The 25591-nt window shown below is 33.7% G+C and overlaps 1 long non-coding RNA gene across 1 annotated transcript; it reads left to right on the forward strand.

Moving 5' to 3' along the window:
- Positions 1 to 1535: 1535 nt before the first annotated feature.
- LOC118681937 (uncharacterized) lies at positions 1536 to 13644 on the forward strand. Its single transcript, XR_004977653.2, has 4 exons — positions 1536 to 1618; positions 1775 to 2051; positions 13019 to 13403; positions 13483 to 13644. It is a non-coding gene; the product is annotated as an uncharacterized lncRNA (long non-coding RNA).
- The last annotated feature ends 11947 nt before the right edge of the window (positions 13645 to 25591 follow it).

Below are 25591 nucleotides of genomic sequence, written 5' to 3' on the forward strand. Positions count from 1 at the left end.
GCTATCGATTTTCCAAATTCTACGACTAGTTGTGTCTATGGAAATTCACAACAGATAAACTGAAATATTGTAAAAAAAATCGCCAAATTACATTTCCCTAAATGTTTTTAAGAAGCAGCATCCCGGTAACACAAGCATAGATATGACAGATTTTTGGAACACCCTTTGAAGTCACATGCCAATGAAGTCATAACCAATAAAGAATTCTCACATTGGACGAAAGAGCGGAATTCGTATATTCGAAACTAAGCTGAAATGTGAACAAAACTATTCGACCGTACGAATACTTAAACTTGTAGAGTTTGATATTCGTCCATGATAAAAGCATCTTTGACGATTTTTGCCGCTGAAAGTCATAGTTTTTAAAGAAAACTTAACAGATTTTGCTTGATTCAAATTGAACGAGAATAATGCAAAGTACTTACGGTTTCAGCTAGATGGTATATTGTATCAAATTATATCATAAATAATCATCCCTTTGAAAAACCTTTGACGTATAGGTCGTATGTTCTGGCAACATCACAATTTCAACAATTAAAATGGTAATTGATGGCAATGAAAATAAGTCCAACCTAAGCGATAATTATTGAAAATTGTACAAAACAAATATATACCACAGTATTCCCGAGAGTGTGGATGGGAGTTTATAAACTATTTAGGCGTCGTAGGTTAAATTGTATTAGGTCGGAAGGCTGAATACTGAGAGATCACACTTGGAAAGTTGAGGCCAAGTTGTCCCCTGTACCAAAAGCTGCAGTCTTGAGTCCGAATTTGGAAGGATTATGTGTGATGTTTTAGAACTGTTATAACTTTAATATTCAGCTTCAAATTATACCTAATCTCATAAAGATGGGAGTTTTGCAGATAAATTAGAAAATACTTAAACCAAAAAAATCTCATGTAATAATTATTTCGCATATGTTTGCAAAAGTAGACAGACTTGTTATCGGCAAATAAAACTTTTTACAATTTTAATTTTCGACTTGAGACTTTTTTGTATTTATTGCATACATACATATATGCACTGTAAACGCAATTAAGTGTCAATATCAATATTTCATACCGATGACAATTTTATGGCATTGGGGGCACAACGCATTGCCATATTTGTACTTGAGTTTATATATTTATATGTATGTTGCTGTATGGACAAATGTATAGGCGCGTGTGCAGTGTGAGATTAATCATTGTTTTCCTGTATTTTATTAATATTTTTTACGTTCATTATTCCCAATTAGTATTTATTTCAAAGCCTTAGTATAATTTCAGCGGAATTTTCTCAAAACACATAGTAGTCACGTGCTTGAAGTGCGTCCGCTACAAAATGTATTGCAAATGGATTGCATTAATTCCAAATAATTCTAAGTCACATGTATGTACATATGTATGTGTGTATTCGATTTCTAATTAAATGCGATAAAAATTTAAATTACAATTAAGCTCTTGTAAGTAGAAAAAATAATTACATACATACTCGTACATACAAACAAGTATATATATAATCTGTTTAGAATGCCAACATATTAATTAAAACGCTTCTACAAATGCGAGTGGAAGCGGAATAAATAAGATTGCGTTAGAATAAGCCTTTGTTGGCTGCTTGTGTGGGGGTGTGTGTGTGAGTCTAACTTCTAGTATATGCATGTATATTTTTTCAATATTTTAATTTTTATATTTTCTTATTACAATTGTGAAATAGCGCATCTTCAGGCGTCTTTTATAAATATATTTTCAATTTCGTGTTTTGTTCTTGTTCTTGTTTTTGCATTTACAGCGGCCGCATATGGTGTACCGGTAATTGCAGGTAATTAATGCACAGAATCGAAAGTGAAATATCGCATCACAATTTGAATAAAATATAAATTTATTCGCCGCTCGAGCCGCCCGGATTGACAAGCGTTTCAGTTGCAGTTAAATGAGCAGGTGTGTGTGTGCGTATATGCCCTGCCGTATGCAAGCTAGACGGTCAGTCGATGAGCGTGTTGTCCACCCGCTTCTCCTACAGCATCCACCCCTCCCTGAATTAAACAGCCGACGAGACAGCAATACAGGTATTCCAATGCGAATTCAATACATACATACATATGTTTGCACACACCCACACACATACACATATGTACATACACATATGTACATTCATATGCTTCATACACTTTTACATAAATACCGCGTGTACTTGAGCTAATCTGGGGTTTGTTGTGACTGCTGACATTTCGTTTCGCTTGCGGCGAGTGCTGAGAGAGGTTGCATTTGATTTGTTCCCTCCATCGTTTTGTGCTTGCTCATGCTCCACGTCAGCTGTTCACGTCTACTTGTTGTTTGTTTATGAGCGCTTGGCTGTCAGCCGACATTAAAGCTTTGCTTAGAGATTAGATTTGCTTCTTCTTTTGTATATAATCCTTATATATCAAACAATTAGCAATAATGATAGTATTCCATTACGTTATATGACGCGAGTATGTATGTATGTGTGTGTATTCCACAGACAGTTACCTATGTCGATAAATGTTTAATCTGGTTTGAAACTACCCTCCAGATAGAACTCGTCATGGAAATATTGGTTACCAGGGTAACTACAAGTATGTTACCGCGTAGCTGTTCGTTTACAATATTTCATGCTTTTTATGAATATCCACATTGAATTGCATAGAAACGGAGTCAAGAGGTTGTATATAAGTTTCATTTACACATGCCGAATTTAGAAAATTTTGTGATACCGTAAACAGTGGGACTATAGTTACATAACTTTTAGAAATCATTTTTTTTGCATTGAAAATAATGCTTTATTAGCTTAGTTGGAATGCATTCAGGTTAAAAATCACCATTTTGTTCTTCATAAACTTGTTTTGAGACAGATTTTTCTTAAGAAAAATCATTTGTTATATATAGAAACATGACAGGTAGTAACCACATTGTGCCAGGTCCAGACTACAAGGTAAATGCATAAGAATCCACCAAGCAAGCTTCTGGCGCGTCACTATCGATGTGGCATGGCATTGTTCTGATGACAAAAAATTACTCTCCTTGAGATAATTACTCTAATTGAGATAATAATAATATGGTTAACACCTGGACAATCGTACCAGTGCCTTCATGACGGGTGGGCTCGATATTTTCGACAGTAGGCTTTCCAGAGTTTGGTTCATCTTTGATACCCTAAACCATCAGCATCATAAACACTATTCAGCTTGGTTTCCGTTTGCGCCTTAATTGATGAGACAAAACTGTCTGAGAAGTTTTTTAGTACAAAATCTTATCTTTCTAGAGCCAAATAGCGTAACACGATTGCACTTCTACAATGCGATTAGATAAAAGTCATCTATTTTAAAAATATTAGATTTTTTCTATTAGACCTTATACCTATACAAATAAAGTACATAGATATATATATATCTCAACGAAATATCGATATTTATTTAAGAACAACAAATTCGATATTTTTGGCTGTTAAATTTGATTATTTTGAACGTGAATGACTAAGCTGAACATTTTTTTGTAGCTTGTGAACGCAAATGAAAACAAATATTCATAAATGTTTTGTGTTATTAGTATATCACAATGGTGACAAATAACATCACGTGACGTGTCTTTTTATTTATTTTTTTTGATATTTTTTGTGAAATGCCATTTCCTTGATTTATCGTTAAAATATTTAAACAATCAGTCGTAAATAAACAATCCAATATATCGAAATATCGACATTGTTTACTCTGCCTATATCGATATATTTAAAATATATCGTAAATATTTCCTAAATATAATATACAAGATAACTTCTAATCTATTTGTTTGTAATTATATATTTTATATGCTATTGTTTCCACAATTATGCTTTTTGACTTATATACATTAATATGAAGTAAACCCGATCCAAGCAGTTAAAAATTATATGATTAAAATATAATAAAAATATAAAACATTTATTTCGCATGTCTGCTACATTTGTGTATTCGGTTTTGCAAAACTCCCATTAAAAGCACGTAAGACCCGTAATTCTGTCACACTAAATTCGCTAAAATATATGATATCTTTATTTATAGTTTAGAATACAAATAACGATCATAAAAATGTTTTGACTTTTTTTTTGCTCATATTTTTTAAAGCCAATGACGTCTAGAGTCAACGATATGATATTTTAATGCAAATAAGACAGGCTAAACTTTCAAAAAAAAAATCATATTAAGAAGAAAAAAAGCTCAAGTTGATCAAAATTAAGAAAAAGAGCGCATGGAAACGTAAGCATGCAGGAAACGTAAGTGTCGTAATCGTTGACTTAAGAAACGGCGAATTTAGTTTAAATTTATTCTTTATATTATATTCTATGTTGAGTCACACTAATAACTGTCTCGCTGAACAGCCGGAATGTACAGTATTAGTATTGGGGACACTTTTCGTCTATTGCTACAGCAGACCGTTGTTTGCCAGTTCGGATTAGTTCTCGAAATCGTCAAATTTACCTATGAACTGTGCTTTAGTCTTGATTAAACGCTTCGAATTAAGACGTACAGTTATAGCTAAATCCAATTAAACTTAGTGAGGTCAACTTGTAAATATTTGTTTTAGTCAGCTAGCAGTGTTAAGGATAATATATTTTCAGAAATTTTGTACAACATTATCTCGAAAAACCACTCCATTCTCTAACTATACCTGAGTATCGTGCACACCAAATATAATTTGTACCAACACAGTATAAATTTTCTTGTGAGAACTGTTCTAAAAGTTTCAAGCATTTATTTTATATTCGATTTTTTCTAAGAACGATATAATATGCGACATTGTATCATTTTGAGTTATTTGTATCGAAACTTTCATATATAACTAGTCATCTATAATCTCAAAAAATCTTTTAGTACTAGTAAGAAAAAGTTAGAATAGTTAAAAGTATTTTAAGAACTGGGAAACTTAAAGGATTTGAAAATTAAAAGTGATTTAGTTCTCGCTTCGGATGAAACATTTGTAAGAAAATTTAATTCTGTTAATTGCTGTGATTGTTTGGCTCAAAAGTAGTTCACAAACCAGGTTCAGTTGATATTATTCTTATTTCACAAGTTTTTCTATATAAACGTATTGATTTAATCGGATTAATATGGGTTTGAAGTTTACATTGGCCTTCAAGTCTAATATTTACTATTTCTGCAACAGTCGCGTCGATAAGCGTCTCTCTTATCTCTATAATGCTATAAAAGCAACTCTCGCACCTAGCTCTAATTGCCTCATGACAAATACCTATGTTAAGGTACGATTTGATTTGAAGTCTAAACCTGTATTTTTGATACGACTTATAACTGACAGTACATATTCTATAATTCTGTAATACTAGTACCGAATTTCTTTACATTAAGAAACACACATTTTGTTGCAAGTAAGTTACTAAAAAAAAAACTGCAAATTGTTTATTACAAATGCATGGATTTTTTGTCGCTCTTATTTTTAGAATATTCTCGCTATAATTGTTCCCGCAAAAGAACCTAAGCAAGTACTAAATATGTATTGTACTATGACATATTCACTCCATAACGTTTAGCTAATTCTTATTCAGCTATCTTCATATATTACTTTATATATACATTATTTTTTGTTCGAATTGTATTTATATATGTGATTAGCTTAATTTGACAAAAATTCCAAACAAGTATTTTTTGATGGGTTCCATAGGTTATATTTCTATATGTATTGTATGTACATATGATTATGAAGCGGCAACAAGAACAGGCATAAAAAATTTGACATGAAAGGCACAAAAAACCAAAAATTAACAAATGATGAAAACGAATTAAAATCATTAAAAACGAGTTTAGAATTGTTGTAGAAGTGCAGCGTCAGCGTCGGCACTAATTCAAAATTTTAGTATAATAAAAACCAAATTTATTTCAAACATATGAACTTGTTTTAACACAAACCTTTTTTAAAACATGTATAAAAATAATATTTTTGAACTACAATACGTGAAAAAAATATATAAGCAAACTAGTGGCAGTGGTCATAATTTTTTGTATTTTTTTTTTGTTTGTGGGCAGATGCATCTTAAAAACTAGATTTGTTTGGAAGCGACTGCATTTGTTTTATTTTGCAAATACAAAAGTTGTTCATGTGTTTCATTTATATTGCATTACGATTTTATAATTAAATATTTAAATATTTAGTTTGCAGCAAACAACCTGTATGTTTAGAGGTTAGTTTTTTGCACCAAACTGTATGTCGGCTTTTCACTAGGTCACTTATATGAACAAAACTTGTATATATACTAAAAAACAAATTTTTTTTGAACATTCGATTTAATGCTATAGTAATTACGGTAATTTTTCATTATGTATTAATAATTTGTAAGTTTTTTATTTTGCATATAATGCCTTTATGAAAGCCACACATTACTCCCTCTCCCAATCAAATAGAGATTTTGCACCCGTAAGACCCGCCCACAACATGTCAACCTTTTCGGCTTTACTATACGCACTTTTTCCGCATATATAACAACAAAAAAAATAGCAAAAACAATATAAACAAAAACCTAAGAGTTTATAAGCAAAAAACTTCTGACTGAAAAGCATCAAGTCATCTCAACTTGATCCATAAATCAAGCATCCAGCGAGCGAGTATCCAACTCACTTACAGAGTTCTTTTGTTTCGGTTATGTGCGCGTCAAGCTTTTTTATGTTTCTTCTTAACTATTCTTTGCTTAGTTTCAGTGGGTTCTAGTGGTCATCAAATCATGATTTTTATGGTTGGTTTAATGGAAATTTGATTTGATATAAAATGAATAGCCACGCCCTCTTCACTCTGTGAACTAAACTAGTTTATACAAGCGTTAAATTTTTTTCTTCTATTTTTGAATTTCTTATTGCATTTTTTATATTTTTGCGTAGTAAAAAATTGATTTCTTTACAATTATTATTATAGTTTTAACATGCTAGCAAGTGTGGCATGTTGCGATTGAATTACCGGCGAGTAGTTAGTTCGTTCATTTTAGATGCGAGATATACTATATGCAAACATATAAATTCAATAAAAAATGTCCCATGTACAGATCAATGTGTGATGGTGTAAAAAGTGGTCTTACAAGATTTTTATGAATTTTAAAAATATGAACTAACGCATGCACATACTTATATGACTATACACATATTTTATATCTTAGCCGTCGTGTTTCCTTAGAATCGTTTATGGCTTATATATATATATATTTTTTTTTTTTTTGGTTTTTCGCTTATGTTGTAATACTTTATAATATGGGAAGGTATTAATTTGAAGATCACGTCAGGGAAGATCGAAAGTTTCTAACGGCTCACACTACAATTTTCAACGAGTAGTGTTGTTGTTGTTATTGTTGTAGCGGCAGAATTCTGCTGAGTTGACAGTCCTTGATCAGAAGAGTAGTGTTGTCATCACAACTGGCTTAACTTGGTTTCTTTTTTGTGGCAAACACTCAACGCTTAAATCGTTTCATCAAAAAACAAAGCTTTAGAAATCATCCAATCCAATCAAAACACGAATAAATTTATTTATCTCGAATACAAAAATATTTATTTCTTAAAAATATTTTTATCCTTACGCTACCTATGTGAAGAAGTCAATATATAAAAGTTATATATCTTCTCATTACTTATAACATTGGCACATAATTTTTTTCTATAGGACCCATAGGTTTGCTGGAAATCAAGCTAAACCGTTTTTGACCTCTAAAAATTCAACCACACCCCTCCTCTTCTTTCTCGCGACCAAGGATCGCCCGTAAATTATTTTTCTTTTAATGTTTGTTAATTTATCTTCAGTTTCCGATAAATTTAATTGCACTATAATTTTTTTTTTTTTTGAATTATCTGCCCTGGTCTTTAATTGTAAAAAAAATCCATTGCTTTTGAAATACGTGGCTTAAGTCATATGTATGTAGCGTTGTATAAAAGCCATGACTTAGAATTGTTTTAACATGCGCCAAAGATCGACACGAACAATGAGAAAATACGATTAATTTTCGGTAATTTGAATGTCAAGGATGTACCACGCTCTGAAAAATCAATTATCGAAAATATCGATAAAATAATGAAAACCTTGGAATCCATGATCGGATAAGCACTATTGCGATTGCCCAGCAGCTAAACATGGCACAAAAAATGTTTAGATACTATTTAACTAAGGCTGGATATAAAAAGAAGCTCAATATATAGTTGCCACACGAGCTAACAAAAAATAACCTCACGGATCAAGTTTTCATATGCGGACCACAATCCATTCGGTTACTGGTGATGAAAAGTTCGTTACTTACGACAACGCCAATCGAAAACGGTTGTGGAGAACCGGTGCAAACGGTTGCTTAGTCAGAATTGACGGTCAGGAAGCATTTGCTAAATGTTTGATGTGATTGGCAGGGAATCATCTACTATGAGCGGATCCCATGGCCAAACTCTTAATTGGGACCTGTACTGTCAACCATTGGACCGTTTGAAGTAAGTAAGTAATTTAACAGAAATATGGAGCATAGGTAGTAGAGAAATTGTGTTCTATCAATACAACGCCAGGCCACCTAAATCGGAGAATTCTAACTAAACTAAATAAAACCTTAAATTTCTAAGTTTCATAAAAAATATACTTGAGTCACAAGCTTTTTTCTAGTATTACTGCACCTATAGATTCAGGTGTCGTGAGAACATTGGAAAACGTCATAATCATATATCAAATCAAAAATCATATATCAAAAGTTGTTCGGAGATAAAATCTCTTCATTTTCTGATTGGAATATATTAAGTGAACGAGAATTTTATTCAAGGGAACAGAAAAGGTTGGTAATAATCTCTTAATTGCCCAATTTCAGTTTGCTTCTGTTGACTACTTTCCCCACTCATCCATCAGATAAGATAGTGTTTCAGAAATTAGCTTGAGAGAACTTTCTTTAAATAATTTATCTATGATAGTCTAAAAATAAATAATATTATGGAATAAAAATTATATTCTTAAGCCAAAATAGAAAGAATTTACAAATATATATTCACTGAAGATAATGCAAAGAAAATATTTAATAAGAAATCAACAATTCCATCAACAATATAACATAAATATTGCTTTTAAGCTTTTGCCATAGAACAGTTATTTATTCACTCCTTATGTTACATGAGCTCAAGTCGCTAAGTGGATAACCTTCATGCTATTGACGATGATGCGCATGTCTAGCCAATATGTAACCAGACATCTATGCAAAAGCAATATTAGAACACACTTATTTATATATGTATGTGTGTGTGTGTGTGTGTGTGTGTCTGCTAGCATAAAGGAGAGCATTCATACATTGTTGTATTTATATTTATGTAAAACAACAACTACGCAATTCGAGCGCAATTTATTTGTGACTTTGTTACCATTACACCAGTTTGCTTTATGAAATAAATTACACGATTAATCGCTTCCATCAGCAAATCAACAACACTTATTGTCACAAGTGGCGCTGCAGCAAGCTGTGCGCCGACAATTAAATGTCACTCAGCTGCAACAAGTGCACACCATAACGTTAGTCAGTGTGAAAGAAAACAAAAACAAGAAAAAACGTTACCTTTGGTTGCACCGAAGCTACAATACCCTTCACAGGTACATTTCTTATAGCATAAAATGGTATAAAAAGATTATTAACTTGATTTTGATCAGTCTATATGCTATAAGATATAGTGCTCCGATCTGAACGCTATAATTGAAGATTTTAGAACTATGTTGGATAGTAATCTATGCCATATTTTGTGAAGATACTCATAATTTCTCGCTTAAAAAAAGTTTTCGATACAAGGTTTTTATATTGACCGATCAGTTTGTATGACAGCTTAGATAACTTATATTGGTCCGATATCCGCGATTCCGACAAATGAACAGTGTTTTGGCGAAAAAGGGACAAGTGCAAAATTTCGGATCGATATTTCAAGAGAGTCTGAGAGACTAATTCAGACAGACAGACAAAAATACGCACATAATTAAATCGGATCAGCTTGTCATGCTGATCACCACGTTTCCTTCTAAAGTGTTATAAACTTCGATGCCAACTTAATATACCCTGTTTAGGGTATAATAACAACACAACTATATATAAAGATATATAAGAAAACTACAAACACACCAACTACAAGATTTCCGCAAGGCGTTTACCACAAAGTAGTAAATGGTTAGTAGACACCTTCCATCATTAGCTACTTTGATATAAAATGTGTGATATTTGTTGATGGTGCTAAGGGAGAAGTGTTATTTATGCTTATACGACGACATTCGAACGTTCAGAAAAAAACAGTGGGTTCACCGGTTATAAAGGCATTGAATCAAGTTGATCAAGCAAATGGTTGACAAGCATTGTGCGTTAAGATCAAGGGAGTCAAAATAAGCAGACTTATAGTTAGTGGTAAAATATGTACATCATTACGGTACAATCTATATTCACTAATATGTATGTGCATGCAATCATATCGTAAAATTCGAAGAACAAAAAGTAATATAATAATATAAACAATTTTTACATATTTTACTCAAATAAATTATGTTAACCTTACTTTCGAATGTAAGCTAGATGCGTTGATATCACATTCACACTCATATAACGGTACTCCTTAAATGCATTCCAAAGAAAAGCTTGTGTACTATATTCATGTCTGTAAAACTACTGGAGTGCTTTTGATCACCGATTTTTAAGTCCCCGAACTCGTCATATAAGTTTTTTCAAAAAAAGGCCTTCATACGGTATAACTCTGTATAATCAGAGAAAATAAAATTGAAGATCATCATATCAGAAGAAAGTTGGAAAACCGGCGTTCTTGGCAAAGCACAATGTTTTTTATAGACTGATCCTTTTTTTTCGAACCTCTCAGCGATTAGTGATTGCTGAATGGATAACAGAAGATCGAGCTCACGATCCACACCAAACCTTTATGCCTCTACAAGTATGATACTTATGTGCTCAAATAGTGCACCATCTCCCTGAATGATTGCGTGTTTTAGTTCTAATGAAAACATGAAATCCCAGTGATGTTAAGTTACTAACTTATTTTAAGTTAAGTATTGGGGCTGATAAACACGATAGAGAACACAGGAATATCACTGATTACTTATTGTTTTTTTGCTGCTAAAGATGGAACAAAGCTCTCATAATCAACAAAGCGTATAGTATAAGATTCAAGATTTTTCAACCTTAGTGTTTCCAAACCTGGGCGGTATAGAAAGAAGTGCCGACATACACCTCGTCTTCCTTCAGACAACTGTCACAATCAGCGTCCGGCAAAGGTTATCACCAGACTGTATAAAGCTAAACGACCTCTTCTGCATCATCACAATAAAAATGTTTTTAGATTAACCTTTTAGAACTAAAATAATTATCTAGCATTTCTCACTTAAATTGCAATGTTTGAAGATGATGCATTCGTAACGGATTGGAGACGAACTGGATGGTATAACAGCTGGCAGCTAGGTATTTGAGGTTACGTTGGTTACGTGGGTTATTACATCTACTGATCCAACTTTATAGACGGAATGATTGCTTTGGCTTCAGTACAGTAGCATGTCGACTCATATTTTCTAACTGTCCGGCACACGGTAGCCCAGCATTAGATTACCTTAAAATATAAAACTAAGTAATCTTATGCAGATATTTATGTAAAATTATACCATAATTAATGCCTAATCATATAATTCACCTACACTCCGGCGTCCCGCTGTGTGTTGCACGCGGCCGCGTCATAATACTGTACCAACATTAAAACATTTAATTTATTTATCACTTATCTATGCAATTTCAGTGCAAGTCACAAGTGTTTCTGTAGTGTTGTTGCTGCTGGTGAAGTGTTGTTGGCCAGCGGCAAAGTAGCCACCGCTACCTCTGCCACTCACATTGTCAACATTTGATTTGTTTGCTTACACACACACATACACATACACACGAATAAATCAACATAACTTGCATGTAAAATAATATCAAGCAAAGAGCAAACTAAATGATTTGTCGATCGGACAGCTGCCGTGCGTTTCACAAAAGAGCACTCAACCACTTACCTTTAACAACACCAACAACAACAACCACAACACACATCATCTATCATATATGGCGATTTGATTTCATTATGCAATTCGTCACAGCGGACCGTAAAAGCCAATGCGATATTTGCTATTTGTTTAATTGCTTCTGTTGTTGTTGTTGTTGTTTTGCAATCATTTAGCTGTCATCATTTGTTTGTTTTCAGCGACAATTTTCTCTTCTTCTTTTGGAACGCAAAGCCGCCCACACAAAATCGTCTGACAAATTGTCTTCTAGTTCACTTTTTATTTGTTTTTATTGTTTTTTTATTTGTTTTTGTTGTGATGCTCACTTGAACTTATGATTTGAGCTTCGAATCGCAGCCATCCATCTGAGGCGGAAACTAAGTAATGAATTAATATTTAAAATGTCGCACAAATCTTGTGTGTGTGTGTGTAAGTAATGTAAGTGCTTGTCCGGCGCGCGGCAGACATAAAGTCCAAGTAATTTGTAGAATGAATGAATGAATTAGTGAATGAAATAGTTTGTGTGAATGTTTGAGCGTTGCAAATCTGCTACGGCGGATGCATTCTCGGTGCCTCAAGTACTCATGCACATACACACAAACCTCAATCCCGACCGGAAATAACTGTAACGTTCAGAGCCTCAAACATTTTGTTTTGTTTGTTAATTAAGTATATAAATTAAACCGTCATTCTGATATTATATACACAGTTAATATTTTATGACTCTAGGAGAAATACATAGTATAGCTTTCTTCAGGTTAGGGATGGAAACTATAGTGAGGAAGGAAGAAAAGCGTAAAATAAAGATCAAGAAAAATGGATGTATGCAAACATTCAGATCGATATCTCAAAAACTGTGCAACTACTTCGTGTATATATCGTATCGTATAAATCGCCTCAGTTCGTCACGCTTATCATTTATAATACAAGTATATATAGTTTTCCCATCTGTGCAGGTGGTTTGGGTCTTGGCTGAAGAAAGTTTTCAACTCATCGAAATATTTATTTATTTTTTTCATTATAGCGGACGGTATTCTATGTTAAATCATAGGTTTGGTGGCGACGATCAAGATGTCTGGTGGGCGTTGGAGCGTCAAGTTAAATTGAGGTATTCAAAGAGACCATTTAACATAACAATGAACTTATTTAGAACGACCATGATTACAACAACACTAAAGACAGCAAAAAGCAACAGCGGATCTAATATGGCTAATATTTTCGAAATAAAACTGTAAAACTCTTTGATTCGGATACGAAACAAAAACAAAATTTAACAAGAACGCAAAGAAAAAGACAAATTCTGAAGCATTATCCTTTATTAGGACTGGATAATTGGCGTATCATATATGATTATGTTATGATAAAAGAAAAATATGGATTCAGCTTTGTAGAGCAGTTCCATTTGTAAAGTAAGTTTTACAATTACCAGACTTAGACGTAAAAAAATCTTTAAAATAATATTAATAAATTTGACGTGGTAACCATTAGCATCTGGATTCAAAGACAAAATTGGGAATGGATGAAAGACACTTTCGACAATATAAATAGAAAACAACGGCTGATGAAGCGACGAAGTACTACCAGTTAAGGTAAAGAAGATAATCTTTTTAAATGGTTTTAAATGAAAAAAAATGGAACTAATTAAATATATCGCATACGAAATATGAGTGTTGCAACACATCCAAATATTTTTGATCTACAATACATTTGATCTTCTAAAGACAGGCAGAGCGAACACTATGCATCAAAGTTCGTTCATTAAGTTTGTTGAAAGGTAAGATGGTTATATAGAATCCTCATGAATGGATGTTATAGCCACCTCATACAGCATTTTTACTTAAGTGAAAGTACTTCTCTTATAGCTTTTGAATATTGTTTGCATTTATTTTCCTATAGTATGAGTTTAGCTCAAAAAGAATATTGACGATAGACGATCTATGTCACTCGAAATACAAACAAATCTCTAAATATAGCTGTTCAAAAATTCTCTTTGTACATTTTTCTTTTTTAAGCGAAATTTTCAACTACTGAGGAACTAAAGATCATTATTTTTATCGATATCATAGATAGAACCGAAATGTTCAAATCTTCATCCCTAATTTAGCTATAAAAGGGTACATGATCATATAGTATGCGTACGGATGCAGCAACTTTGTTTTGTGCTTACAAAGGCCGAAGTTCTGTGATTGTTTAGTAAATAAAAAAGTTAGTAAAAACTATCTGCATTAACAATTCGTTGAACTTAAAAATCGGTACAAATAATTGACATTAAAAAAACTAAAATGTCTGACAGTTTTTCTAGTCAATGTACGCATTCCTGGAAGCGACTAATGAATTAGAGGACATCTCGAAATAATCGAAACCCAAGCAGCTAAAGCAAAAACCAGAAAAATCTATTAGCTTTTTAGGCCTAAACCGTAGCACATTTTAGACAACAAGCTTATTTCACTTAAAACAGTTTTGAAGTCATTGTGGTCTGGTTGTTAGAAACTGCTAGCAATTCCTACATTGCAAATCTATACAGATCCCAATCTAAGTAGAACAATTACACTGCGAAGTATTTTGTTGTTTTGGAGGTTCTGACTTTGGTCGCTTATAGAAACTGTTATATACATAAGATTGAAATGATGATGCGCATAGATTTTCTCTTTAATAACGCACATAGTATACTCGTAATTGTTAATGATGCTTTGAATAAGCTCATTTTCGAACTTTGAATTCGAAAATTGGTGTGGTTCAATACCCAGCCGAGTGTTGCACAGTGTTATAGATCAGAATTTTACATGACCATTTAAAACTCTTTAATTTGGATAACAGTTAAGGGATCTTTCATTAGATTTCGGATAGATTGCAAATGAAGAGAAGAACATACACATTGAAAAATCTTGTTTATATATTGTTTTGTGTTCGATTGTGGATCACTTTATATGAAAACTAGTTTTGGTAATATTTTCATGCCGAATTAAGAGATAGCGCACCCTGTTACCTCAAACTTAACTACAATTACGGGGGTTTGCCCCAAAAGCCGAAACTCTTTTAGAATTTCGCATTACAAAAATGTTGACCGGTTATTATGAAATTTCTGCCAAGCTCACGCCACCATCCAATGCATAAAAATAATTAACACAATTTAAAAAATGTTAAAAATATATCAGGTTAAATTACATTCGAATGTAAACGCACAGGGTTGTATGTGGTTGTATGTGGTGTGGAGTCATATGTATGTGTATGTGTGTATGTGCGCGTGTGACAATAATAAATCCAGAATATTTCTATTCGCAATTTCATGTACATATATTAATCACAGCGCCAAATTGACAAAATTAAACACAACAATAACCTCACAAATAAACGAAACAATTAAATGCAAAGATACTTGTATTAACAAAAACAAGATGAAAAGCAAAAACAACAAAGCAGCAGCAATGTGTGAAAAGTTTATGTTTTTACTTTTTAACAAGTTGTGCGGCGAATAAACTGTGGGATTGCAAGGTCAACTGCACAACTGCAGATGAAACACTGAAATGCTAAGAAGACATTAAATTGAATTCAAGTTCACAAGCAAAATCCAGAACCACCAAAAACACACACACGCACACACACGCACACACCACACATGCGAACATATACACAATGCAGCCAATCTAAATCAATTGACTAAGATTTTAGAACAATCTTGTTTTCGCGGACAACATTCGGCAATTCTTTGGGCATTTTGACAGACTTCATTTATGGCGCTCGTGTGAGACTTGTGTTAATTATTCAATTTAAGTTCGGATTTACTCGTTTTTGCTTTCATTAGGTGAATTTGAAAATAAAAACAACAACAAGAACAACTAGAAAAACAGTAGCAAACACAACGCCAAAAACCAAAACAGCAACAAATACCAACAACAACAACTACAAAAATAAAATAGCAGCAGCAAAAACAAGAATAACAAAAACACCAAAAACATTAAAAGTAATCAAAATAGCAACAACATGATGATTTTTTTTTGTTTTTTTAATTCAATAATTAAAAATCCACAACAACAACAAGGTGCTAAAATGCAAAAAAATTACTGCTGTAGGCCGCAAAATACTTAATTATTTATTACATAATCGACATAAATTCTATACTTAAAAATCGTAAATATATATACATACTTACATTATATCTTAAATATTGATTATTCTTGGCTGCGTTTCAATTGAAAGTGAACTCCTCACGTGTATTTGATTGACGATAATTCGCGCATTGTTTTTATTATTGTTGCGTAAATCGTTTGCGTACAGTGTTCGAAAAAGTCGCACACGAAACGCACACATACAGAGACACAAACACATTTGTAAAATTGTAAAAACGCAATGGGATAATTTTAAACTGAAAAGTGTGCGATTTCGGGCTACAAAAGTAAAAATACACATGACGACAACAATAACAAATCAGACAAAAACAAAAATGGCCGAAAAGGGGGTAAACACATTGTGCTAATGCCTGCAGTGCGAATGTAAAGGCCGTACCGGCGAGGCAGGCGAGCCAGGCCCCTTGTCGTCGACCTTTGTAAGTGTGAAAATCGTGTGCGCTTCGCGGTGTTTGGAATGTTTGAAGCTTTCGGGTGATATACGCAAATAAACGACACATAAAACTCGCACCTGCGGCGTGGGTTTTCTGTGGCCAAAGGTTGAACTTTTGGTTGGCGCTGAGGCATTATCTAACAGCTTGACAGTGGCATCCAGGCTTAAGGTCTTCAAATTGCACTTCAAAGTGGATATGTTTGTATGTGTGTGTGTGTTTTTTTCTCGAAGTCTGGATTTACAAACTGAGTACTTCTAAGCAAACTGCCTTACTCTAACGAATAAAATATGACCACAGATGCTGGTCACTAAGGCATTTCCTAAAAATTTGACTGATTACCTTTTTATGGTTTGCATTTCGAAACGTACTAGACGAAGAAAATTAACCAGTAGACCACCAAAACATCGACAGGATATGATAGACGAGCATATATGTGTTAGAAAAGTTTTTAAGCTCATTGTCCATGTATATGAACTCATCGAACTTCTTGTATCGATAAGAAGAAAAGTTGAACCTCGTGATGTAAAATATCTGATGGAGAATGCATCATTAGTATGCCATCAAAAGATCAGTGGAGCCCACACCCAGCAAAAGTGATCCCTCCACACTTTATCCGTTTATTTTATACAAGTTTTAGTTCTACGTTCGATAAAGTACTACACTTAACGCCAACTAACATTTAACGAAAATCAGAGTTGTTAATCTAATAAGTCGTCATTACGTCAAATTCAGTGGCAATGATTAGCCAAATGAATGATATAATGCATATTAATAAATTAAACTACAATAAACCCAAAGATATTTTTCGACTCTCCAAACATCTGTGGGGTATTCAACAGGCCATTCCATTCAATGGGTTCAAATCTGGACTTCTAGATGGCCAAAAATCTGCAGCTATGAAACCACTGCTTTCGAGCTTTTACTGGGTGGTTTTTGCGTCATGTGCTGGAGCAGTATCTTGCTAGAAGATCCAATGCTCTCCATCGAAAAGAGTATTGCTTAACTGTTTTACCACGCCTTCTAAAACATCCCGTAGATACACTTTGGCCACATTTTTAACCCCTTTTTACAGAAGTGAAGCGGCATAACGCCTTTATGATGACACCCTACCAAATCATTACAGCAACTGCATGATGACCACGTTGAAAACTTGGAATAACTCTTTTTTGGAGTCTTTGGAGGTTTATTCCAGTAGATTATAGAGAAAAAGTTTTTTATCTAAAACGCGTACTTTCATGGTCGTTGACGCGTGCGACTGAAGAAATGTTAATATTTGAATTGATTTTATTGATTTCAAATTTTTGACATAAAAATTGTACTTTTATCAGTTAAATTTGACATAACAAAACACTGCGCAAAGAGAAAACTTTAGCAAATGTAAATAAATACTAACTAAATACTACTATTACCAAATTTGCCAACTTTGGAGAGCTACTATGGACATTTATTAGTTAAATTTTCCACTTGACGAATTTTGACTTATGACTCTCGAAATTTAATTTTTTCATCAAACACCAAAAATTTATAAAGTTTTCTGCAGTGACACTTAACATACTCTATACTGCATGCTGAGCCTATAAAAGCTATGTAATTAAAATAGGTGACTAACTTCGAACCTATGGAACTGTAGCCTGGAGTTCTGTTGGAAACTCTATTTTTAAATTAGCAAAGGATCAGAAATTTTATTGCTATAATTAATGTGAAGGGCGAACCGTGAGACTGAATGTAGGCTGATTTTAATAAGATCCTTCTGCTTAACTGCTTCAACAAAGGTATGTTGCTTTTGTGTTACCGTATATTCCTAAACAGTAAACAATGCCAAATGCAGCCTAAAATGCGAAAACTGAATAAAGCCTCACTAGATCATTTGTACATTGAGCCAATATCAACTACTGAAAATAAGGTAGTATCTGAAATCTGGTATAAAAAAACTCTATCTAAAAGTGTAACATTGGAGCTAATATGCAATTAAAGAGAAGTAAGTTCTCTACCGTTATTAAAACACTTTTCAGAAGACCCTAAACAGCCCGTGCATATATGACACATAAACTAGAACGATGACACCTGTCTAAAAGATGGCTCTATGGATATTTGAGGCAAATTTCTGCAAAATGATAGAATTATGCATCTTTGAAAGCACAAAAAAGTACGGTTAAGCTGAGTACGACAATATCAAAAAAGCTATTGGGAAAGTAAGGTGTCATTCTCAGGTTCGAACGAGCTTGTTCTTACTTGCTGTTTCAAATTGTAGTGAATTTGCGAAACAGAGTAATTACTAGATTAGTATATTGGATTAGATAAACTTGCCTTCGCTTTCGAAACAAGAACTTAAGAGTTCCGGTTTCCCAAAGCGCATCTCCGTGGCTAAATTAGCGCACTGTCAGCAACTTCTTGAACATCATGAGACGTAAATTATAAACGAAAGGTATTTTTTTGCTAAAAGATTTAAACTTTTGTGCGCCAACGTTAGCATCGATCACACGCCACTTAGTGCTACAGTACGCCGTTCTTCTCGAGCATGTCGTTGGCCTGTCTTCTCCATGATTCATGGGACTTGTACGCAAGTGCCTTTCAACCAGAGCGAGTGCTGCCGTCGCATTATTCTGCAACGCTTGTTGCAATTAATATATGCACACACACACACACACACACATATACATACATACAAATATATAAGTCCAAGTTATGCAGACCGGCATTTATCTAACTAATTTATAAATGGCACATAAACAACAGCAACAACACGCAAATCGCAAATATTATGGAGTGAAAAAAGAATTAAATTAACTCGCACACACCTAATCCTCTAGCCAGTCGGCTAGCTAGCCAGCTAACTAGTCAGCGTTCATGCTACTTTTTAGCCAACTAACTCGAACACGATGAACCCCCTCGCAGTCGGCCGAGTCACAGTGCGAGCTGCATTGCGATTACCATTGGTAACATTCTTATGTATGTGGACTTAATTTCAATTTTATAACACGTTCTCATGGTCAACATGATACTTTTATTATTGACAGTTGGCCACCGTGCCCCTTACCCTCCCCTCTCCTCCTCATCAAAGTGCGAACAATCACGCTGGCAGCACCACCACAACAACACCGTTGCATTTCTGCCATTTTGCGTTTATATAACTGTGCTTCTGCGCAGTCACACACAATACAGCGCACATATATAACAGTAGCCAGACAGACGGACAAGCAGACAAGCATGCAAGCTGCAGTTGCATCCCCGCACACCCCCGCGCTCCAACCCCTGTAGCATGCATTTGGCATGTTATTTCTGTTTTCCATGTCGTATTTTGCATGAAATTATTATGTTTTTCAAATGAGAAGGAAACAATTCGAATGTCAAGCGTACAGCACGATTGTTGTTGTTGTGTTCATTGTTGTCGCTCGTCTAAAGTGTGTCTCGCATTTGTTTTAAATTAGAAAATGTTCTAATTTGCCATGCTACCTACTTAGTAAGCATGTTTTTATATGATATATTCGATAAACATATATACATACATAGATATATATATATATATATATACATATGTGTGTATACATGTGTGTGTATTTGATCTACTTGTCTCTATAGTATATGCAATACATAAAGCATTGCATCAATGCTCACCTATTTACAGCCACGGTTATTGCGATGAGGTCATCTCGCCAATTTGAACTGTCAACTTTTGACGGACATCCCAGTTGTTGCCTTGACACGGCTATTGCTGATTCCCTGAGCAGTCTTAGAGCGATCATCACGATTTTCGCAAACTCTCGTGGCAATTAATTACAATTTTTATATTCACTTACAGATGTGGAGCAATTGTGATGGACAGTTGAATATTAAATGCAGTTAGCGGACATAGTGGTGGTACTTTCTCCAAGCTATTAGGTCGAATTTGATGAGGTAAGAGTGCTAAAGTTAACCGTAAGGGTAGTAGACATTGATTTGTGATTTGTTGGCATGCAAATAACGGAAAACTTGCTGTAAATAAATAAAATCAGTTCTAGAGTCCGATAATTTCATCCATCATGAGAGATTTTAATGAAAATTGTAAGTTAATATATATATTATTATATACAATACACAATCGTGTTCGAAGTTTAAATCGAAATTTTCTAAAATTTAATATGTATAAATACCAGTTATGATCGTTCTAAAAGCTTTGTCGATAAGATTGTTCTATTTAAGGATAAATGCACTCTATAGGTGTGCGACTTAGATAAAACTATTAGCATATGCCTAATTATATGCTTCAGTTTAGCTTTCATTTCTTGGCAAATATAAAAAGTTGCCTGTATTTAAGGGTGCAGCACTTTACCAATGAAATAAATATATTGTACATTTATTGAAATATAAAAATTTATAATTTTAAGCACTAAAAACAGAAATTTTTTTTTACTACCACCTTATTACTAGTAACACATGAGTCTCTCAACACGACAAAATAATTCCTTCGAGAGAAAAATTCGAAGTCTCTCAGTTTCAATTATCAAAAAAACAAACTCAGTCTTCGGCCAGCTATGACCACTAATTTACGTAAACATTACGCAAGTTATTGAATATAAAATGCTCTAATACATACATATCAACTCTCTGCATGTAAGAGAATAGATTTGACTGTATTCCTAAAATAAAAATTACAGCTCTAAATCTACTAATATATATATAATTGAATTTAATTAAAAATACATAATTGCCAATTAGTACACAAAGGGAAAGGCAATTAATCAATATGAAAATAATACCAAATCAAATTTGACCCGGACTGAAAAACATTTTCACGTATTTTAATAAAAATTCAAAATAGGCTCCTGTCAACGCTTATTCCACTTCTCCATACACTTGTTATAAGCCTCGGCTGGGAAGACCTTCCGTGCCTTCAGCAAATTTTGGTTTTAACGGTTTCGGTTCACTTCTAGAGCAGCCTGCGCTAGATTGCTGCATGTAGGGTCCTCGGCTAAGTTGTTAAGCATCTCTTTTGCAGTCTCTACTCGACGTCGTAACTTTAACCAAAATGTGGTGAGTTGATTCATTAGAGTTGTTGAGATCCTCTGCTAATTCTCTGATGCCAAAGCGATGATTTTCAAGCACTGTTTCTTTAACCTTTTCCATTACTTCACTACCTACACTAAATGCTTTGTGTCTCTCGAATACGTGTGTACGTGTTAAAGTATACTCCCCAAAACACTTTTGCAACATTTTCAATGATTTCAACGATTTCGTAGCCCGGTCAAATTAGATCATACAGTATGTATCCAATATACTTACGTTGACTGTAAAATAATAATATATATTTCAACATAGAAACAAACCTCAAATAGCAAATCATCTTTTTCATTAAAACTGTAGAATTTTAGAAATTACTAACGAACCAGATAAAACCTGTGTTACGATAAATTTCGAAATATTGTATATTCCATCTCAGAGGAAAAAATTTATAATTAAATCTATAAATTTGATTGTGTATATTCAAAATTGTGGCTATTTAGCAAATGGAGACTGCAAAAGTTTATTTCATGATTAACAAAAATCTTTGTAATCGATAATCTTTTCATTTTCGAAAGTACTAATTTCAAGGGTCAAATGACGTGAAATTGTGCATTTTCACTTTTAAAAACGAATTCAAATATACTGGGTTTGAGGTGAAAATCTTTACAATCCGATTTGGTAATTCCGATGAAATTTGATCAAATCGAAATGCTGAATATTCCTCGTCAGTTATCGTCCAACGGTTCAAGAGTCTGGACTCGACAAAACTAGTATTTCTATTTCATAATTTGTTATAAAGTCATTATTATCAAGAATAAAGATAACAGCAATAGTATATTTTTTGACATCGACACCGATCAGCGGAAAGCGTTTTAAAAATCTCACTTACAACAAAAATTATTAAGAATAAAATTATTGAAAAAAAATTGCTTGTATTTTTTACAGAAATTAGCGAAAGTAACTGCATTAAAGTATTTTATACCCCTCATCCCCAGCATGCAACCAGTAATCCGTGCAAAAATCTTTTGCAAACTCATAAAAGAAGAATTAAATTAAAACTGATTGCGAGCCGCAATAACAACAATGTAATTGACCTCTTTCAATGCAACATTGCAATAAGAAGAACAAGAGACATACATAATTTACAAAACGCATAATAAAAGCAACTAAACAATAAAAAAGCAAATATACAATAATATTGTGAGTATTAATAAAAAGCCGAGCAATATTAATGTGCATGTACATGTGTGTGTGAATGTGTGTATAAATGAGATTAAGCGCATCGCCGACTGGCACTGGCACTGACAGTGGAACTGGGCGCTAGGCGCTGGGTGATGAGCGGCGCGGCACTGATAAACAGGCGCAGAGAGGCACCAAAAATGGCAAACCTACATATCTACAAGTACATGCATACTAGTTTACACTAACCAGCGAGCACTCGAGATAAAGGCTGCTTTATTTAATACAATTACGGAAATCTGGCGGGTGGAATTTACCAAGCGAAGCAGGGTTTACAAAAAAAATGTAATAAAATAAATAAAAAATTAAAGGAAACGAAGAAAAAATAGTGATGAAATAAATGGTAATATAAAATTAAATAAAACTGCAGTCACAATCACAAACGCGAGCTCTCAATTTCGCGGTTGCGCGTTGCCGCAAAACTGCAAGAACAACAATAAAGTGTGAAATCCGCATTCACGCCGCGATAGTGAGTGCATTGAACCGCATGCGCAGATAAAAGTGCGTAGTTTATTTAATACCAGCGCACACACACATACATATATGAGTACTACACAAATATGTTTATATAAACATATAAGAAATGAGACGCTGTGTTTGTTTTCTACACGGATGCAGTGCGTACGCTAAACTTCCGATGGATATTCGTGCAAATCGCATACACATGCGTACAAATTTCAGTTTCATTATTTAAAAACCTTGATTATCATTTGATCAAATTACACACATATACACACAAACTTAGTGTAGAGTCATTGGCTGTTCCGGCTATCAGCAAATTTGGCCTAGATTTTAGCAAACTTATGCCACACAACACATTGCGATATGCAACTGTATGTATGTGCTTTTATCACATTTACTTGTTGCTTTGATCATGAAAACGCGACCACACACGCCAACACAAAGGTCATATTCATAAACCGCAACGCGCGTAAACTAGACCCAATTTAGCTACTTGTCAGCACTTTTGTGCGGCACAAACGTTGGAGGCAACGTAAAAATCAGCTGATAAAAATTATGCAAATTATTTCATTTAAGTAAAATTGAATGAAATTCATTAGGAAACTGTTGCACACACACACACACACACGCGAAAACAAGTGTCAGAAAACAGCGGCGCTCTTAATGAATGAATTCGCAAGCGTTTTGGGGTGAGGATAACCCTCAGTGGGGGTGGTCGCAAGGTTAAGCGAGATTAGTCGACCCACTAAAACGGCCGGCATCAAAGTCATCCCTGTGCACGGGCTCAAATGTTGATAAAATGCTGTTTTTCAAGCATACTTACTGAGGGACTCGTAAATATGTTTGCACAATTTCGTACTTGTATGAACCTATATATATATATAAACGGCTGGTCCGAAAACACATTTTTATACCCTAAACAAAGTATATAAAGTTTGCCACGAAGTTTGTAACATCCAGAAGAAAACGATGGAGACCATATAAAAAATATACATAAATGATCAGCATGTTGAGCTGAGTCGATGTAGCCATCTCCTTCTGTCTGTATATATACGAACTAGTCCCTCAGTGCTTAAGCTATCGTTAATAACTATAATAATTTTTAACAATTATTTCATCATCTTCTTTATTTAATTTTTCTTTGGTTTCTATTGTTACGTTTAGAATTGGAAGAAACTTAGAAATAGACTCAGACTTAAAATACACGCGCAAGCTAAATCGATAAAAAATGTTTCCAAGATTAATACAACATTTAAAAAAAAAAGGAATTGAACAATGAGTTTGCTTGAAATTTTGTGTTTCCAATGGAATCTCAGCTACAGAAGCGTTGAAAATGGTTTAGAAGTAATTTGGGGAGTCTACTTTATCACGAACACAAGTATTTGAGTGGCACAAAGCATTCAGTGAAGGTAGTGAAGTCATCAAAAACTTACCTCATGTGAATCGTCTAACCACCTCTGAAAATGACGTTATATTGTCATCACATAGAGAGCAGAAGATCTCAACATCTTTTACGGATTGACTCAACACCTTTTGATTAACGGTTTGAGTATGAAAAGTGTCAATGCTAGACTCGCACCAAATGAACTGAAGCAAACTTGACGTTGTTGAGTAGAGGTCGCTATGATTCATTAAACGCATCATTACTGGCGACGAGACTTGGCTTTATGAATATGACGTCAAAACTGTCCAACAATCTAGCGAATTGCACTTCAAGAATGAATCGAAAAACCGGCAATTTATGATGCAAAAATTTATACCGATTTACACCGAAGAATAACCTTAACAAAACTTGGAAATTTAATTATTTTATATTCAATTTTTTTAAGGCTATTATTAAACGAATATTAAAACGAACCTTTGCTGGTCGACTTATATCCAAAAGTAAGCCTCTCAGTTGGCGATTTAAAACTTGTAATCGGAATTTATTGGACTAATATATGTAAAGATACGTCAAGTCAACAATTTAAGCTGATATACCAAAAATGAAGACAGGAAAAACTAATCTAAAATGGGACCAGCGGAGTATTTTTTAAAAGAAGCAGTTGCAGTGATTATGAAATTTAATTCAAACAGTAAATGCCATACAAGTTGTGAACTAACACATTTACCTCGCTTTATTTGAAATAAAGTTATATACTTGAAAAAAAAACATTCTATAACATATACTGGAATGGTTATAGATGCATTCAATGAAAATTCTAGAATCATCTTTATAAAAATATAGTAGTATATGGAATAATATCAAGACCACCACAAAATATGTTGCAGGCCCTATTAAGAGATCAACATGACAAATAAAAATAACAACAGGAAAAAATGTTAACTTCCAAAGTTTCCTAACAAGAATTTAATTTC

Source organism: Bactrocera oleae, chromosome 2 (genome assembly GCF_042242935.1).
Source record: "Bactrocera oleae isolate idBacOlea1 chromosome 2, idBacOlea1, whole genome shotgun sequence".
Taxonomy (NCBI): Eukaryota; Metazoa; Arthropoda; class Insecta; order Diptera; family Tephritidae; genus Bactrocera; species Bactrocera oleae.